General features: G+C 39.6%; 1 protein-coding gene across 2 annotated transcripts in view; it reads right to left on the reverse strand.

Annotated features, from left to right (window-relative positions):
• Positions 1 to 19,523, reverse strand: part of npas2 (neuronal PAS domain protein 2) — a gene marked incomplete at its 3' end in the record, with an annotated part of 41,471 nt that extends 21,948 nt beyond the window's left edge. The window contains exon 1 of one of the 2 annotated variants that reach the window (XM_080867690.1): positions 19,282 to 19,523. Of the gene's footprint in view, positions 1 to 440; positions 743 to 19,281 lie in introns of those variants that run through there. The other variant, XM_080867691.1, reaches the window with a different exon arrangement.
• Between the last annotated feature and the right edge of the window lie 1,764 nt (positions 19,524 to 21,287).

Raw genomic sequence — 21,287 nt, forward strand, 5'->3', positions numbered from 1 at the left:
GAGAAATTATCTAAGCATACATTTTCCGGTGACATTTAACATTTTTCTTTGTGGCGTCTTAGAGGAAGCAATGACGAAAACCCCTTTGGTGTTTTGGCCATTAATGTCATCATCGGGGGCACAACGGGTGGAGGGAAAAATAGGTTATTTCAGCCTTGTAACCAGGGCACTTGATGACTCTGAGCTGAAAACATGTAAGCAGCATTCAAGAGCGCTAACGCTGTCAAACATACGGACACCTGGATTTTACCCAAACCAGCCAAATCAGCCTGTGCTCCGTCTAATAAACACGCCCACCTCTCTTTTATTGGGAAAAGAGTCCAGTCGTGAACTTTGATCATATAAAACGGAGTAAGCGGGTGGCAGCAGCCTATGACAACATTTTGCGCTCGTCTGTCACAGTGACGCGAAACTGAAAGCTTAAGTTAAATCTCACATACCTTGAAAACAGGTCTCCAGCAGAAATCCGAATCCACACTTAACTTTAACCAAACTAGTCATTTTTAAAAGAAAAAAATGTAAAAACTACAGCATAGCAGCCGAGCGCAATCAGCAGCCTCTGACTAACCAAGCGAGAGCGCTGAAAGCGTTAAATTGCATAACAGCGCCTTAAGTTAATAACGTGCTGTTATTAATCGCCGATGAGCTCTCTGCGGCTTTGACAGTCCTAATTTATCAACAACAGAGGACCAAATTTCTGATTCGTGGCTTTTTTTTTTTCTGTAGTTGCGGTCTTTCTCGCTCTCTCTCTCTTTTCCAGGGTCTGTACTCCACATCCTCCGCTGGCAGCGGCTTGTAAACAGGACCGAGTGGCTGAGAGCAGAGAAAGTAGGTCAGCTGGTAGCTCAATACTCGGGTAACGAAGGCAGCAGCAGCATAAGCAGCAATGCTGTGCAACACAACCGAAAGAAACCTGCGCTTGTGACCGGGAAGGAAGGGGGCAGATTGCAATCTTTAACACGTGCTTAATGAATAATAACAACCCACTAAAATGTCATTAGAGCAATGCAAAGAAGAGTAGATTTGTAATGTGGCTTTTGCACCGCAGTTTTCCGACTGTTTGAAACTGTGAAGCCTACCGAGACTTGGCCATAGGAGCCTAACCTTTAATCTACTAAGATATAGTTTTACATTCACAAGAAGGAGTCTATAGGAGGGGGTGATGGCATGCTGCAAATTGACCTTAAAGGTACTGCTGATATATTAAGGCAAATCACATGGGCAGGAGGAGGTGGTGAACGGTGCCTCCTCCCTGCCAGCAACACAGAGCAGATTAGCCTGTCTGACCCTGTTTATAAGTTTATAAACCATTTATTTAAATCTGCAGGGTGAAGGGAGGCAGGCCATACAGAAAGATGACAACACCTCAATGTATAACCAAAACAAGACGCTGTAGACTTTTGTTTTGCCCCCCAAGTACTTCCCCATACACTTCCTATGTGTGTTTTTTTTTTAAACTTCCTGGTTCCCTTCTCTCCTCAGCTGAAGTCCCAAATGTGGGTCAGCAGTCTACATGACTAATTTCAAGCTTTAATGATGGACAGTCTCCAAGTATTTTGTGTCTGTCAAGTGGCTTCACAAGCAGCTAGATGTGGGCATGTCGAGAATGTTAAAAGAACCAAAGAGAGCATTTACATGGATAAATTATTTGGAGCGTTAAAAAATGAGGCAGAGGTTTTACTGTAGTACGCCTATATGACTGTCACAGTCATATCAGTAGTTTATCTAATTGTACTATTTGGACAAAGCCTATCAGTACACCAGCCATTTTAACCAAGTCCTAAATTTTATTAACATGACATGTATGGATGGCTTTTGTATGGATAGATGCCACTTAGTCTATGTGGCTAAAGCCACGATTTCACTGCTACTGATTATAGCCCTCATTACTTGATAAATGATTTCTAATAACTTAATGGTAGGTAGACTAATTAGTTTTTTTGTTTCCCTATGACATTTCTGAATGCACCTTTAATTTTTAAAGCTCTTTAAAGACCATAATCTTCAAAACAGTAATCGTGAACAGTTACGGTAGGTGCCAAATGTGTAAATGTGAGACTCTTTTTACACTTATACTTTCCCAAATATCAAGCTCTACTGTACTTGTTAGCAACATAGATGGTTTACATTATTAACTGCATGTGAGGCTTGCTTACTCACAAACAACTGAGGAGACCATATTTTGGATTATTTAGACAATGTTAAGTAAAATAATAACTAAAAAAAACAAAATTTTTCAGTAGGAAATAGCCACATCTTTGATTGCACTGATGTGCTATCCTTTCCTTCTTATTTAAAATACTTTGGGTTACATAAATATGTTTCTTTAATGGAAGATCTTGTAATCAAGGCCAGTTCTCGTGTGAATAAAGAGCACAGAGCACATGAGAATCAACGTTGTCACCTGTTGTGCCTCATCTCATTAGAGAGTGAGTGTCAACTGCTTTGACAAGTTAGCCTTTGACATCAGAGAGCTTTAAGTGCATGTTCTTAATTAGAAAAATTGAGCTTTTCATAATGAAGAGTGTGAGTGTTAACCTGTGAGTGCCAGCGTGTACTTTGAAGAGGTTTTGCTAAATCCATTTAAATCAATAAAACAGAGCAACTTGTAAAATGCAAGAAAATATTAAAAATTTGAGGAGAGAACAGTTTCAGTAAAATAATCTGAACAGATGACATGAAAATCTTTACTTTGTTTTCTATATTTTGTGGGTCCTTCTGGGTCCTTTTTTCCCAGCATTGCTTTTAAAGCATACAGGTTTTATTGCTAAGGTGACAACAAAAGAAAATCAATGTTTTAACCCAGACAGGAAAAAAGTATTTGGAATTAAAAAAAAAAAAAACATGGACACATAATTTCAAAGTCAAAGCGTCTGTTTCTGGCTCGGCCGGTCGTCGTGATGTTTTATGATTTGAATTTCTCTCCAGATGTCCCTGAACTCCAGACGCACATTTGAGGCCACGGTAGATATGCAGACCACTTGTCTCAATGACCATCTTAATGTAATGAGTCACATTTTCCACACAGCTGATGCAGCCTGCAGCTGTTGTAGTAGTCCCAATTTCAGTGACTGGCTCATGAGGTGGTACCAGGATGATGCCAGTTCTGCCAGCCAAGTTATACATGAAGCCTCTCTGGAGACATAAACATCCTCCATCAGGTGATTGAACCTTCTTAACTGACTCTTGCATCGTTGGCATGACTCCGCTGTGATTTGTCAGCGCTAACCAACCTTGAAACTAAAAGCCTTGTATTACCACTCCTGATAGTGGCTGCACCACTGCAGCTACACAGTTTCACACACTTCTTGCACACCTAACATCTGTGTAGTTTGTGCAACATCCTCAGTCCTGCACTTATGAAAGTGACTGCAGAACTGCTAGGATATCTGCAGAACCCCTAAGTATCTTCTATGAATAAAAAGATATACTATTTTAAAAAAATAAAATACAAATAAAACACAGCAGAAGGAACAGCTTAGTTTGACAGGTCTGCATTACTTAAAACTAAAGTTTGTAACAGTGCATCCAACAAAGTGGAGGGCACAGTGCACCTCTGACACCCCCATACTGCACTGAGCAAATTCAGTGTTGCATTCAGTGCTGTCCCTTTCTGTGTTACTCCCATAGTGTGATCACACTGGTTGCTCTAGTTTCTGTCACGACTGAGAAACTTGAAAGTCAGGTAGATGACAAATCTGGTAGGTAGGGCTGGGAAGAGGTGAACTGTCCTTAAATTTTAGTCACTACCTGTTGTAATTAATGGATTTATTTATATTGAAGAAATGTAGCCGATCAAGTCGTAGAGCATGCAGCACAGCTAATGTGACCTAATTCAACCTTGGGGGGAAAAAGGAAGTGCTGACAAGTTGAAAAAAGAAAAATAGAAGAAAACATAGCAAGAATGATGTATTGTTAATGTATCCCGAGGAAGCTATCGTTAATGCAGCCATCTCAAAGAAGAAACAGCACGATTTACATGTTTGAGATGGCTCAACTTAAACAAAGAAACTATGCAAAATGCGCTGTGTGCTAACGCAAACCAAAAACGGAAAACTAAACTATACGCGTGCAATTTCAGCCTGCTCAAGAACGAAAGAAAGCGAGCGAAAGTAAGAATGAAAGCTTTGTTACTGCAGATAATTTTGATGGTTTCTGGAGGCTTAAGTCACTTTCACAAAAGTACTAGAATAAAATGTACTTTCACTTACAGTCTGGCAACAGTAAGAAGCAAACCGATGCACTTCCGACTAAAAGCATGAATAATAGTAAATAATTATTAAGAGTCAGCTTCAAGCATCAACTGTAAATATGCCTCTAGAAACTAGATTGCAAAATGTAGGTTTGCTTATACTGTGATCAGACCTGTAAAAGACACTTTTCTCATATGAGATGGTGAATGAAACAGACAGAAGTCCTGGAGGATAAATCAGTCACGAGGAGTTCAAACAACCTACAATTAGACCACACAGAGGTATTCAGAGGCTTCATGGGGTTATGATTGGTAAAAATCTACAAACTCCATCCAGAAATTAAGCAAAATGAAGTTAATAAACTGCATAAGGTACACTCAGATTTACCCATCTGTCAACTCTGAAACTGTGATGCCCTAAAAGGTATCAGAAAAAAAAAGATCCAAAGTCAGTGAGTACTTTTTCTTTCCTAAACAGAGTGCTTCACTTTAGGATTCCTCCACCACCTAACTCCCGTTAAGTACATGCTTGCTTTGTCTCTTAATGCTCCATTAATTTTTTCCTCAAGCTTCAGTAATGCATACACAGCACTGGGACTGTCTTTTTCAAAGGTCTGACACTGTAGGTTCTGAAGCTCTCGCCAAAACATTTTAGAGCACAAATACTTCCAAATGTGCCCCTCCATGAATGAGTAGTGTTGGTGCCAAACGAATAATGTTCTTTGGGCTGATAGAGCAAATCTAACAAGGATGTGGCGCTCTGACCTAATTACCACCACTGCTGTGTGTAGTGGCTTAGTTTTAAGGATGACAGTGCTGGTCAATCAGGTCTGGCGGTTGTTTGTCTTGACTGGGTAATGATTCCCAGAAATGTTTCTTAGTGACTTTGGTGAGCCCTTGACCTAATTATATATAGATTTAGTCTTCTGAAGATTCTCAGAGTAAACTGCAATAGTATGTTTTCAATATATTGCAAAACTGGGCCAAAATGGCTTTTCTCATGTAATTCTCAAATGTGCTGAATTTAGTGCTAATTAGCAAATGGTAGCATGCTAACATATATCAGTTAAACATATGCTAACAGTAGCGTTTAGCTCTGAGCACTGCTGTGCTATACTGCAGTCCTGTTTGCATTGTTAACTCTCATATAAAGTGATGACCACTATTTACATATTTAATGACATGTTAACACAGAAACTCCTGACACGGTTGTGTATTAAATGAATAAATAAGTCAGCAAATGAAAGACTTTCAAATAACTGAAAGCAGCTAAAGATCTGTGTTGTGTTCTTATTTCTATAGCATACTCCATGCACACTACACACACATTACAGTACCAAATCATTGAGCAGATAGTACAGGATGCCAGACTGATTGTATAGAAACATTCTGAAGTCCATTGTTACCTTGCCAGCAACCAACAAGATCTAAGATTCATAAAGATCTCCCACATTTTACTGCATTATTCACCATCCGCCTACATAGAGATTAGTGGCGCTCTTTTTATGTAGGTCATGCTATTGGATAATGAGATGACATTTAGTGCTCATAAGCAGGCGTCACTCCATAATGAAGTCACATCATTGCGTTCTTTACATGCTGCACCTTTTTCCAGACTGCTTCCAGCTTCATCAGTGAAAAGTGACTATTTGTATAATTACTCAGACATTAAGCCATATTGCCTCTCTCTACATCTGTGCTGCTGGTATTGATGATGTCATTGCGGCCCTCTGCTGAATCACTGACTTTCATTAATTAGACGGTGGCACTGCTGTTCACTCTGTGTTCCCATGGTAACAATGTGTAGTGTCTACTTTCTCCCAGCTATGCCCATCAAGCTGCCGGTTTCCATTTTTCTTCTGGTCGACAAGATTTCTCATACATAACTCAGGAAGTCATTTGTTATACTGTTGACTATTAATAAAGTGCCAAAGCAACCTTGCTGGCTGCATGCTTTGATTTCTCCTTACAGCAGTTTTAACTCACTCTCAACCCACAACAACAGATGAGATACAAGCTTCGCAATAAATGTACATGTTAACCTAAAGTTTAATACTGGCATCAAGGTTTTCCAGCATGTCACTGTTAATTTTACAGTATATGTGCCAAAATCTACAGTTTAATACTGTAAGTAGACTAGCTGAAACTGCTCTTTAGTGCAAATATCTAATCAGCCAATCACATGACTAAAACTGGGCATGAAAACATAGTCTGATGATGACCCGCTAAAGTCAAACCGATCGTCAGAATGAAAAAGAAATTTGATTTAAGTGGGCCAGAGAGGTTGCTCTGAGTATTTCAGAAATTACTGATCTACAGGGATTTTTCCACAAACCCATCTTTAGGGTTTATAGAGAATGATCTGAAAAAGGGAAGTCTCCAGAGAGCAGCGGTTCTCTGGGGGTAAATGCCCTGTTGATGCCAGAGGTTACAGGAGAAGGGCCCAAGCTACTCAAGCCGATAGGAAGGCAGCATAACTCAAGACAACCACTCATCACAACCAAGGAGTGCAGAAGAGCATCTCTGAACAGATCCAACATTGAATATACAGTATGGGCTATAGCAGCAGAAGATCACACAGCGTCCCATCACTGCCAGCTAAGAACAAGAAACTGAGACTACAATTCACACAGACTCACCACATTGAGCAAAACATGCCTAGTCTGACGAGTCTCAATTTCTGCTGCAATATCTTGACTTTAGGGTCCGAATTTGGCTTAAACAAAATGAAACGCTGGGACCCCATAGTACCATTTGAGGATTGTTCAAACACCACAGCCGACCCGAGTATTGTTCATCCATTTATGACCACAGTGCACCCATCTTTTTCATGGCTTTTTCAAGCAGGGTAATGCACCATGTGGCAAAGCTCAAATCAACTGAAACTGGTTTATTGATCGTCGCAATGAGTTCACTGAACTCAAATGACCTTTGGGAGGTGATGTAACGAGAGATTCGCATCATGAATGTGTAGCCTACAATCTGCAGTGAGATGCTATCATGTCAATATGGAGCAAAATCTCTGAGGAAGGTTTCCCGCAGTTTATTGAAGAATTAAAGTGTTCTGAAGGTAAAAGGGGTCCAATCCAGTACTAGAAAAGTGAACCTAATAAAGTGTATATTATAAGCCACTGCATTGCCAATATACTAACATTTATTGCTTCCATAATTAATATTTTTCTACTGTAAAATAAAGTAAAATATACCTCTAAATACACTAGTCTTTCTGATCAGCCCTGTGTCAATATTTTCATGTATCATCTTTCTTAAACTATGATAAACTATGGTCACTTGCTTGGGTTGCTACAGGAGTTTTCACCTAATTTTAAATTTCTTTATATGGACTGTGTGCTCGGTGTGGCACACAGTGACTTGATGCAACACGAGTAAGTTTATTTTCTGACTCAAATGAAAATAACACTGCAGTAAGACGGGACAGTAGCTTTCTGTTGCTATTTTTTTAAAGACATCATCATTGACACTTTTCTGCTGTGTCGACCTACACCACCATGTTATCAGTGTGCAACAGTTGCTTTCGTTTTAGCAGAAATTTGTTAGTGTGGGCTCAGCTACAGGCTACAAACGATTTACCTCAACGCCACTTGTTAAAGAAGAACAAATGAAAAGAATTTCAAGACATATGTGGCTTAATGCTTCAAAATAGTGAGCTCTGTCTCACAGAAGGAAGAAAAATCACATCCGGAGGTGATGCTCAATGACTTTTCACACCGTGTAATTGAGTATAGATGGAGCACCACGGCTAAAGCCTTAGAGCTCATTCAAATGCATGAAATGAAAAAAGGAAAACAGTAAAGAAACAATTCATTATGTCCCTTCTCGGGAGAGTTTTCCCACAAGCTTTGCCCATCACTACCAAACAGAAGCTCCACACTAATCCTGCCCCAGGCAACAGCTGAACGCCACTCTACTCAGAGCAGTTTAACACATCCACACCTGTGGGGGGAAAAAACTGTTCTTTTACCCTGTTTTCCTAACTGCACCTGTTAATGCACCTGTTGAATAATCAGCTAATCAGCTAAGAACATGAATCCTAGTTCACATCAACCTCGCAGCTACTAATTCACAACTCACAGCCATCAACCTAGTCAACCATTAGTCAACCTGCATATTTTATGTAGATTTTCTTCTTCATATATTCCACGTTTACTTTTTGGTAACACTTTAGTCAAAAGTGCCATGTAATTACACATTCACCACACAGCACGGAGTGTGTGGTGAATGTGGGTGGTCGCATCCTTTCAATGAGAAAGCAGTCCCATAAAACAAACATCCTTTCACCAGGTAGATCCACTCTCAAATTTTCTTATAATTATATTCTTTCAACAATTCCAAATTAATCACAGTTACTCCAAGCCTGTTATTGCCTGCTGCTGCTGCTCAGGAAAAAAAAAAAAGATGCAATTACCTAAGGCAGTGTGAGCAAATATGTGGGTCACCATTCTGGGGCATGGGTGGAAAGGGCAGCGGAGCTCTTTCTTTTCACCACTCAAGCTCGGATGCCAGGTTAGATCTTTGATTAGATTCTGTCTCATTCTTAAACATCGCCTCCAAATGAAGCATTTTTGAGCTGTTATGTAATTCATTGTTATGAATTCACCAGTGAGTGTTTATGAAACTGCAACCGGCCCCTCTGTTATGCACAGACTCTGAAGTGAACTTAAATAGCCTTTCGCAAAGAGTCCATGGAAAAAATGACCTTATGTCTCCATTCCTATCTATTGCTGTTTCATTTTCCTGGTTATGAAACGATGGCTTCCATATCTTCAAGGCTCTCCTCCTGAGAGCACGCAAACCTCTCTTAAGTTTCACAGAACAGTAGAAAGCAGCTTATAAATTATTCTCTTTGAGGAAAGACTAAAAAACATTGAATATTGGCTTCCTCTATGGCCAAATATCCACTCTGCCTAATTCTTATTCTACCGAAACAAAAAGCAGTGGACTGCAGATATTTGATTCGATTTGATTATTTTTGAGCTACATGAAAATATTTCATGTTATTTTAGGCAGTTTAACATTTCAGCTGAACTACAGGATACAAAACCTGCTCATCGTGCATCTTTTATTCATCCGATGAGTGGTTTAAAAGTAGTACAAATGTTAACACGTAATCAGGATGGATGCTCAGTCAACTGAGAAAGTGAATTAATAACATCTACATTATTAATGACAGAAGGCTGGATCATCAGAAGTCTCTGGAAAACAACTCGCATAATGACTAGTTTTCATATTTTTATGTTTTTACCTGTAATGCTTCTTTCCTACACTACATTTGTCTTCTTGGACTTCTTGGAGTAGCTGTGCATGCCACGCAGTTCAGGTGCAGCTACTTTAGCTTTGTTTACCCTCTCTTTTTGTTAACTTTCTCCAGACTGGCTGCACCTCGCAAACAAAAGAACCTTTGGCTTAAAGGGATTTCTTGTACCTACATTGATTTTAATAACTGAAATTCCACCATGTTTATTGTGAGCATAAACCTTTGTTACAGTGTATATGTGCAAATATGAAAAGGAACACAACTGGTTTTCTCTCTTTCAGACAGCTAAGCTTAAAGAGGCCATTGCATCTGAGTGGAACTATGTGTGCACATTACTCATGCTTTAATGTGACAATAATTCATGAATCATGAAGTGTCCTTCAAGAAACCTAAAATCACTGCCAGCTCTGTAAAAAAAAACTGAAAAAAAGTCTTTTTGGCTTCCTCTTGATGGTGGAATAGAACTTCCTGTAGATTTCCATCAATTTTATCATATGTTTCTGTGTTTCTCTTAAGATGCGCATGCACTCACCAGCTACTTTTTAGGTACACCTGTTCAACTACTCGTTAATGGAAAAAATGTAATCGGCCAATCACATTTTTACACGTAGACATGGTCAAGACGACCTGCTGAAGTTCAAATCGAGCATCGGAAAAGGGAAGAAAGGAGATTTCCAGTGAGGGGAAATTTTCTGGGTGTAACGAAGAGGTGTTTCATTACTCTGGGCAAAAATGCCTTGTGCCCTTTCTTATGCTACTTTCCACTGTTCTGGGAGAAGACTGGAAAAATGTTGCCTGGTCTGATGAGTCTTGCATTGCAACATTTAGACGGTCGGGTCAGTTTGGAGTGAAAACAACATGAAAGCTTGGATGAGGTCATGAATATTGTCCAACCACTTATGGCCACAGTGTACCCTGATGATGGCTTTCTACGGGATAATCTCTCAAAACTCAAATCATCTCAAACTTCTTAAACGTGACATTGAGTTCACCTTGTTTTATCTGTGCCATGAAGAATTAAGGTGGTGCTGCATGGGAAAGGGAGTTCAACCCAGTACTAGCAAGATGTACCTAATAAAGTGGACAGTGAGTGAAAATCAGTAAAAAAGTTTAAACACTTAAATTAAAAAAAAACACAAAAAAACTCGGAAACTGGAAAGTTTTAGTAGGAAAGTGTAATGAACTCATTGGCTGGACCCAGACTAAGAATGAAATTCAAGTATCACAGCACTATGTGAACTCTCCAGTTCGCCATCAGTGGACATGTTCAGGTTTTGCCCCATGACATCACAGATTACATATGGCTTACTTAACATTAAAGGAAGAAAGAAATGTGTGTGGGAGGGCCCTTTTCATTTCACCATCAGACCTGACACGATCTTGTTGTGACTCCACTAAAGCAAACAACGTTGTAATGCACATGCAGCCAACACCCTCAACTGGAGATCTGAATCACTAGATCTAGGTCACACACACACTGCGAGGCCCATTTTTCTTCTTCATCTGACACACAACGTGTGGCCACACCCGATTCTTAAACGTAACCTTTTGTAGAGAAGCAAGAATAAATGTTACATCCTGTGAATCAGCTATATTTTAGAGACACACGGGGGGGGGGGGGTGATCATCATCACTCAGATGATGATAACAGCTTCTAAAAGAACCTCATTTATGTAGATTCTCACTCCTTTGAATGATGAAGTACCATAAAAACCTTTCCGAAAGGTCAGTATTAGTGCAGTGTCACTGAGGAGCTCTCACACACGTTAGTTTCAGGTAATGTCATTTCATGCCACAAATAAAAAGAGAGGAAGCAAATTCACATAATGTGACTGGTCTCAGTGCCAGAAAAAGGAAAGCTTTCTCTTTTTTATAAAAGGAATAAATAGATTTGAAAAAGCCAAATGTCTTAATGATGGCGTAATGGCTCTGAGCCTGCAGCTACTGAGGACAATCACTGTGTGCTTTAGAGCAAGAGTTCAGTGACACCAGCAAGGCCGATGACGTCAGTAGAGGCAGTTATATAACTGCTGCTGAACATTTTGTCTGTCATAGTTACAAGGCCAAAGAGGGTGACATGAATACCAGTCATACTCTCAGGAGTCATGTGCAACATAGTTCCACTGGCCAAAGGAAGAAAAAGGCAAGCAGGCCTCGGTATAGAGGGGTATGGAACAAAAGGGAACGGCTCTGATTAATGATAACAGTCTGCATGTCTGTCTTATGTCTGCCCTTACGGCTATAAATGCTTCCACATTATCTTCTTACTGGAGATTGATCAAGAATTCACAAGTCTAAAAATTCCCAAACAGCACATCAGACCAACAGGTCAAAAGAGTCTAAAGATGATAAAACAGAGAAAATAAGACTGGGATGTGTCTGCAAAGTTTGCTAAAAACTATAACAGTTTGAACAAACACTACAAATAGAAATTATTTAGACATACACAGTAGGCCGCACAAGATTATCAACAAACAAAAAACCTGAAAAAAATCATCATTTAGAGAAGTTCATAATTTAAAACTGTCAGTTTCACTTGGTATTAATTTAATTTAATGGCGACTGTTGCTTCTAGCACCATCGAAGATAAACCCTGTAGCAATAAATGGTGTAAATAAACAGTGGCTTTTGGCCTTAACCCAAATACTGTTACACACTGTACTGACACCTCTGCCATCATTGATTATCCTTATAGGCCACTTTCTTAACTGGGTCTTTTATTGATTCCTAAACAAATTTTATCAGAGGAAATAAGCAGAATTCCACAGAGTCAGTATAACAATTTCATTATCACTGTCACAAAAATATGCCAGCACTGATATAAGGAAATGATAAGGTGTGTGCCATGTGATCCCATGGACCATTTAGTACAAGCTTTCAACTGGAACCATTTCTTACTTCCCATCAGGAGTCATTGTTCTCTGAAATATGTTACCTAAGAATCAGAAATACCGGACAACAGCGATCTAAAGCCAACAAATAAAGGCTGTGGATTGGCCTTTAAAGGGTAAGCGTCACTTCAATGTTTTTATAATCATTTTAACTAAGTAATTTGACTGATTTTTATTGGACAATACACATTTCACATGCATTCAAAGTTGCTAAATATAGTTGTTCGCCTATATTTGACTGTAAAGCTAAATTGTGGCTGCTTTAAAGCCAGCTGTCTGCAACAGAAAGGCTCTGAAATATTCTCTGCCCAGCTGTGACAGATGGTATACAGAATTTGCAAAGACACTTACTTCTTACACCAACCATAACCTGAGAATCAGTGCCTTAGCAAAATCATGTAACATGGAACTTGAGGCAAAGAGTGGAAATAAAGTTCCACTAAAAAAAAAAAAGCCTACACAAAGGAGCCGACAAGTTAATGTGTTTATGTATTTTCTGGCAGCAGTCCATTTTTAATAGCGTATGGTTGAGGCGAATACATCAAAAAATAAACCACACTATATATATATTTTTTTAAAAGCACAATCTCTTGCCATTTATTACTTTAAATTAATTTTATACCTGAGATAGCAATATCTCACTCAAGGCCATAGTGCTTTAGAGAATATCGGCATGGCTGTGGCCTTGTCCCTGCAAACCATTCAGAGCTGTACTAATATTCAATAAACAGCACTCACTCTTGTGTGATATTGCTTGATTAAGCTGTCTCAGACCAAGGATGATGCCCTCTAGTTTGATAGTGAATCACTGAAGCAATTTCCCTGGTTCCAGCTTCTCAAATGTAAGCCTTCGCTGCTTTTTTCTAGTTTGCACCCAACTTGGTTTGATATAAATCATAATTGTGGTTTTTCTATATTTTTATTAACCAATTATAATTGGGCCTTAAAGAAACAGCCCTATTTGAATTTTAGGATTATAGATTCTGTACAGATTTTACCATTAAAACATAAACATGTTCGCTTCAACAACAATATTCAGCTACTGTAGCAAGAACCATTAATCTGAAAAATTCAAATTCCATTATAACTTTAAGATATAAAGTTCAATTAAATTTCAAGACGTTTGGAAGGTTTTTTTCCCCAAGTTCAGCTGCAAAAGCCAACTAACACCTTGATGAAACTAATCCTCATGGGGACAATCCCAGGAAGAGAAAGACAACGAGTTATGTCTGCCACAGGGGATAAGTTCATTAGAGTTACCAGCATCTCACATTAGAGACACATTACTTCCCAGAGTTCAAGTAGCGGACACACATTAACACCAAATATTCGGATGAGACTGCGTAAACTGGGCCTTAAGGGTTGATTCCTATGGGTTACCAATTCCAACAAGTAATAAAAAGACACAATAGGACAAAGAAATACCCTGAATGAACCAATGAAAAACTGCATTTTGTTCTCATAAGTGTAAATTTGAGATTTTTGGTTCAAATTGCTGCATCTTTGCAAGACTTTGCTGTTGACAGCTGTTGGAGATTCGTTCAAAATTAATGGCAACACTGCTTTCCCAGCAGAGCTAACATAACATCATGGTCTGAGCTCAGTTTGTTTGTCATTGTGACAAAGATCCAAAACACATCTCCAGGAAATGAAAGGCTATAACTACTAAGATATAGAGCAATAGAGCGCAACATCAGAAAGCTCAGCTAACAGAAAGCTGATATGATCTGGGGTAACATCGGGGTCAGCAAGTGCACAGCAATAAAACTATTCCCTTTGACAACTTCATTAGACTTGGACACCAAATTAAGAATTCAAAGGTGTTGCTTTAGCAAGAAATTCTGGCTCTTTAGAAGAAGGTGGTTCAAGACTTTTGCACTGTACATGTATCTAAATAAAAAATGTTTTCCATAAATACAACCGACTATAATAACATTGTTGCAGAAATGCTGTTGTTTGTGATGTGGTTTGACTGAGTTAATTACTTCTTGTAATTGGCTCCATTGTCCTTCGGTCACTTGGTTGTAAGATTATGGTCATTAAACTTTAACTACAGTTGAAGGAAGTTCCTAGAGAAGCCACAGTGATTTCAGGTTTAGTTAACTTCCTTAACATTCAGCTCTGTCCTAAACAAGGTTATTATAGTTAACTTAGACATAAAACTGGATGTGAAAAAATATATATAAATATCAAATTTTTAATATAATATAGTTAAAAAATAAACAAATTAATTAAAATACTATAAATCAAATCAAATCAAAATTTATTTATATAGCACATATTAAAAACAACAGTGTTGACCATAGTGCTTCACAGTCAATAAAAACATGAGACAGTTAAAACAAACAATAGAAGAGGACAACAAACAATAGGTAACAACGCAACAAGCTAAAACAGCCAACTAGACAGAATCAAAAGCCAAAGTAAAAAAATAAGTTTTAAGACGTAATTTAAAAGACTGGATAGACTCGGCAGTGCGAATATGAACGGGGAGGTTATTCCAGAGTCTGGGTGCCACGGATGCAAAGGCCCGGTCGCCTCTCGACTTCATTCGAGTCCTAGGTTGTGCTAGGAGCCTGTGGTTGGATGATCTAAGTGCCCTGTTGGGATTGTATGAATGGAGTAAATCAGAAAGATAACTTGGCGCTAAATTATTCAAAATATTAAAAGTGAACAAAAGAATTTTAAAATCTATACGATATTTAACAGGGAGCCAATGTAATTTGGCTAAAATTGGAGTTATGTGTTCATGAATTCTCGTACCTGTTAAAAGACGCGCAGCTGCATTTTGAATTAACTGGAGCCGGCAAAGAGAGGAGTGTTGGAGGCCCGAGTAGAGGGAGTTACAGTAGTCCAATCTGGATGTAATAAATGCGTGGATAAGCTTTTCAAGATCTTTTAAAGGAAGGAACGGCTTTGCTTTGGAAATCTGACGCAACTGGTAAAAGCTGTTTTTTACCACAGTGGACACCTGTTTCTCGAGTTTAAAAGAGCCATCCAGGAACACTCCGAGGTTTCTTACAGTGGACGAAAGATGGCTAGCGAGAGGGCCTAGGGCGTCAGCTAACTGGTCTAGCGGAGTGTGACTACCAAAGACTATGATTTCGGTCTTATTCTCGTTCAATGTAAGAAAATTATGTGATAACCAAATTTTTACTTCATGCAAACAGTTGAACAGAGGTTGCAAAGAAGCAGTCACATCGGATTTCAAAGGTAAATAAATCTGGATATCATCGGCATAACAGTGAAAGGAGATGTTATGTTTTCTAAAAATTAATCCCAACGGCAACATGTACAAAGAGAAAAGAGCAGGACCGAGCACGGACCCTTGAGGCACACCACAATAAATAGGGGCAGAAGCCAAGGAGTGTTGCCCCATAGCAACAGAGAACGACCTCTCTGAGAGATAGGATTTAAACCAAGATAAAACCGTACCTTTGAGACCAACAACATGTTCCAATCTTGATAGAAGAATGTTGTGATTAACCGTGTCAAAAGCAGCAGACAAGTCAAGTAAAACTAAGACCACAGAATATAATATAATAATAATATAATAATAATAACAATTTGACTGACACTTTAAATAAACTAATTTCATTTTTTCACCCTGGTGTTTACGACAGAATTGCCTAATTTCCTTCGGGATTAATAAAGTATTCTGATTCTGATTGGCTGTTGGGGAAGTTCATTAAAAATCACTGTGGCTTTTGTAGGAGACAAGTGAGCCATGGACAATGGGGCCAATTACGAGAAGTCTCAGTCAAACCACAACACAAACAACAGCATTTCTGGAACAATGTTGCGATAGTCAGTTGCATTTATAGATTTATAGACTGTAAAAGTCTTTAACAACCCTTCAATTCTCAATATTTTGCTTCCAAGGAGCCAGCCTTTCTTATAATTTTTGGATTTGAGTAGCAGTTCTCCAGGCTAGGAAGGTTTTTTAAAGAGGAGTCATTTCTCTTGTTAATTCATTACGTCACTTCACACTGAGACAATCAAGCATAAAAATGGACCTAACTCAAAGGATGACCCAGTTGTGTTCTCACATAACAGACAACTGAGCAAATAATCAATTTTAACAAGTATCTTTAGGAACTTTAATAGAAGCCTGTTGAAAAACACATTTTCTTCCCATTTCTTTAGGTGAATCTATGAAAAAGAAAAACATAGCACATTTTCAACATGAATAAAATTGTTTTTTTACACTAACAAAATTATTTCCAAGGAGCTGTTAGCTGTACAAAATTGGCATATCTCGCTTTGTGTCCTTAAAAGCTTTTGAGAGAAATGAAAAAGTCGAAGTGAAACAACAAGAGCTGTTGTTGGTAAGAAGCAGTGAAAGTCTAGCTCTGATGGAAATTACAAATACTCTGAATGCCTCTTTCATGTAGTCAGGGAGCCTGTTTCCCATCTCTCTCAGCTTTTTTTCTGTTTTATTACCTCGAACTTACCTATTTAAATGTTTTGGCTGCTGCTCTGTCCAAGTACGCATGCCACTGTGGTGCTCATGTCTGCTTTTCTTGATGTCTGTGGAAATAACTGGCTAACCTAAAGTCTTACATTGTATTTGTATGCCTTCTAGTTTTCTGTGGAAGATTTTATATCAATATGGTTTGTTAAAGAAAAAAGCAAAACACCGTGATAAGACTTGAAGTCAATGTCAGTACTGAGACAATAAGGCCAAAATGAGCTAATCACACACAAAAAGATGACACCTCTGGTGTTCGGAGGTAAGCTGGACTTGGTTATTTGCAACCTCTGATCTATTAATCAACCTGTTGTGAGATTACACCCCATTTCATGTGTTTGTGATGAATCATCATGGGTTGAACATTCAACATTCATTCTATGTGGAGCGCGGCTCTGTTTTCTTAAAGAGACAGAAAGCAGGAGGAGTCCCTTTGCTGTAACACAGACCTACACCATTTGTGCATGCCCAGTCACACTAAGCAGCTCTAGCAATATTCAGACTAGCTTTCAGTTTAAGCTTGCAGGACATGGCCCAGTAACCTACTTTCCCCACAACATGCTCTGTAACATCAGAGAAGAGGCTATGTGTCATCAGTTAACTAACCTTCACCACAGCATAGTTTCAGCAAAGAGATGAAAGAAGAAGAAAAAATCACAGACACTAATCAGAGTTATATGTCAGGACAGAAATGTCTACAAGGCCCCATGCTCAGTTTATACTTAAAGGTGAAATAAATCCAGATAGAACTTATAATATAACTTATATTCCCTGCATTTAAAGGTCTCCGGGGAGGAGACTAAAACTAAAAAAGACCACATGAAGAAGATTAGAGAAGAAAACTTTCAATTTGAGAGCAGAAAAGTCTCAAATTGCCATTCCACTGAGTACAGGGCAAGCGAATTACATTACAATAAATGTTGGTTATAAAAAAACAAACAGATGTGTAACATTTGTGGCAGCATTTCTCAAAACTCTGAAATCCTTGTTTGACTCGAACACATCTTAGCAGAACCTTAGCAGATTGGGTTTCCCTTTTTTCTTCTGTGCACAGACTCGTGTATCAGGTGATCAGCACTGTTAATGGTTAAACCCCACTACCTAACACCCTCAAACCAGTCTTCTGGGTTACCACACACAAAAAAAACCGAAACACCCACACAGTCTGACAGCTGTGTCAGTGGTGCACAGTGCACCACTGACACAGCTGGTCCAGGCTCACTCTACATTTGTTTATCACCCAGAAGCCAAATTTTTTAGTCTGACAAGTAGTGGATGGCCTTCTCCATGATACCTGTCAGTTACTGGAAGCTGTAAAAGGATTGTGATTGACTCCTATATACTGTTTTTATAGTGGTAGACCTAATGCCAAAAGTGGAATCCACAACGTTTTCAAGCTCACCGTGTAACAATGTTCTGATTGTCCCATTTAGCAGCAGGATTAGAATTGGCTGAAGGGAGAAGAAGACAGCATGAGTCATGAGGCAGGCCCAAATGTTTAGCAGCACGATATAAAGAGGAGCATATGGTGCAATGAACAGCCCAGTTCAGTCAGTCATGGAACAGCCTCATCCTGCCCCGCTCAGCTGTCAGCACACATCCTCATCACTGCTCATGGCTCCTGGGCCAACCTCAGCACTGACACAGCAAGCCGGAAAAATGGCACAAGCCTCAACACGAGTGTAAGTAGATGGACACACAGGATAATCTTTTAGACTCTGACAGCAGCACACTTTGGAGCAAAGATAAAAAACAACCAAAATGCCCCGGATCCCTGGCTCTGGGTTTTGTTTCGCATCAGGTCCCCGAACTACAGCTGTGACTGACATAGCATCGGTCATTCAGATCAGACATTCAGATGTATATCAGAGCTGATTTTACTAGGACAAGTGTCTTGGCTTATCAGACTCTAGTTTGTTTGTCTGTTCGTGCCAATTAAGCCACATTCATATTTCATTCCTCATATTTCAAATCACACACACACACACACACACACACACACACACACACACACACACACACACACACACAAGAATCTTCCTTTTTCAGATGGAGTCAAGTGTCTCCATATGGAAAAAACTGACATTTCAGAGCTAGGTCAGCACATAGGTTCCATTATACAGTAGTTACTGCACTTACTAAGATTCTTACACAGCTTCCCACAATATAATGATTATAACACACACTAAAGGACTAAGACTTTCTTCACTTAGTAAACAGAAATTTAAAAAAAAAAACAGTCTAAACAGTTATGTATGTGTTTGATTGGGACATAAAGAAGCAGATATACCATCTATTGATATTATAAACACTGTGAAGCAGACTGAGCCAGGAGAAGAGGGTAGCTACTAAAAACAACTTTTTAAAATATTATTATTATTTGAAAGTTTCCAATTTGAAGCCACATTTATAACAACCGTAACAAGTAACGAGCACAAAGCCGGACACTCACCTTATTCTGCCGAATAATGATCCAAACAGGAGCGGCTGTATGTGTTTGTGAGTCTGGGTTTTAACAAATAAAACTCAGACGTGTTACATTCCAGAAAGTTGCTCACATGTGAAACTGCACTGCAGTCTGCTAACGATTCCTGCCGCTGTCTGTATTTAGGCTGCAGCACGCTGCTGAGGTGACCCAGCCTACAAACCTCACACGTTCATTAGAGCGCGCTGGTCAGTCCGCCTCCTGTCCGCGGACTCATGCAGGCTGAATGAAGAGCCTCCGGCAGCAGCCAGTGTGCGGCCGCGCTCACAGCCCCGCCCACTGGTCCACATACTATATTAAGTTACGTGAGCAGGCTGGTTGCAGTCTGCCGAAGAGCGGAGGCGGTCTTTTAAGCCCCGCCTGTTCTCACGACGTCATTGGAGGAAAGTGCCATCCAATACCGCCCTCTCCATAGGGTTACCGTAAGGGGGCGTGGCTGGACCTCCATCCAGCCTTTCAGTTGTCTGCGTTTGGGGGTTTCTCGGCCAACCAACACTACAGGTAGATTATCGCGTGGGTGCAACACAACTGAAGATTTTAAGGCGTTTTGAAGATCACATTTTGGCTGTTTCACACACCACTGTTCGGCTTATTTGTGTGACTCGTGGTCTCTGGGTCAGCCACAGAGACCACGTAAAGTTTGTTGGTCTGAGAGGCGCACCACTGAGTCGTACCTGTCCCCTACTTTCTCCTCAGTCCAACCAATCAGTGGACGCTGCAGCGCCACCTTTAGTTCAGTGCGTAATATCTGCATGGGTAAACTGCTAAGGGTGCAACAGCTCAAATGAGTCACTCCAGTATATGCAGTTGGTTGAGGCTGAAAGAGTTGTACCTCACTGAGTTTCTCTGGTTTGCTATTTTACATTACAGCTATAGCATTACAGGTCACTACTCATGCATACCATGCATACTTCACATACAATGAAAATGGTTGAGATGTTAGTGGATAAGCAGATATGCTTTTAAATGCTGTGTTGTAGGTCAAAGCAACTGGGGTCCAAACATCTGTCAGTCTAGAATTGTCCTGCCCAGAGCCCAGACCTGAACATTATTGAAGCGGTGTGGGATCACCCTGACAGTGAACATCCAAAGAAGAGCTTTGAACGTCCTTCAAGAACCCTTGGAGAACTATTCCTGAAGAAGAAAGCTGCCTAAGAGAGTTTAGATTGACTTTCAAGCTCATTACAATTGTGAAAACTCTGTTTTTGCCCTATATACTCTATGTTCTTGTTTGTACAAAAATCACTGGACCTATTTTTCAGTTTCCAATCAAAATATAAAGAAATAACAGGTGGCTCTTTGCTTTTGCACAATGCTTTATTTAGAAATCTGCATTATTTCTAGGGTGGCATATAAACAGAAGAAAATTTATGTGACAGGAAAGGTTAACTCCTTTTGAAAAAGGCAGCTGAAGCACATGTTCAGATCACACTCCTGCAGATCAGTTCTGGAGGCATTTGTACAAAGTTAGACTGATTTGTGGTTTTTCCTATGTCTAAAGACAAGGTAGCATGTAACACTCTAAAACAATTCTGTTGTGAGAGTTGCATCCAAAGCATGATCAAATAGGCCAACACCCCCACTCCTTCACTTCATCTGTCAAAAGATATGCTGTCTAATAGACCTCTCACAGGATGTGTGTCTCTAAATCACTCCTCAGAGGGGAAACAAGGCCAAATGCTTCGAGTGGGTTAAGACATACTTGTATTTCACAGCGGACTGACTATTAAATAATGAATTTCGTTATTCATGACCGTAACAGAAGGGATGCTGCCAGAAGGGAGAATGACACCACAGCATATCAAATCATTTTCAGGCCACATAGATGTTTTGTCTGCAAAGAAAACTCTTTTGCAACTGCCTGCGAGAAACCGTGTGAGTCTGCCAGTCGTCGCACATCATTTTCCTTTATAATTTTCCCGGTGAATAGCTATTCATGAACAGGGCAAAGACCACATAGCTCTACGTGACGA

This window comes from Rhamphochromis sp. 'chilingali', assembly GCF_963969265.1.
Source record: "Rhamphochromis sp. 'chilingali' genome assembly, chromosome: 19".
Taxonomy (NCBI): domain Eukaryota; kingdom Metazoa; phylum Chordata; class Actinopteri; order Cichliformes; family Cichlidae; genus Rhamphochromis; species Rhamphochromis sp. 'chilingali'.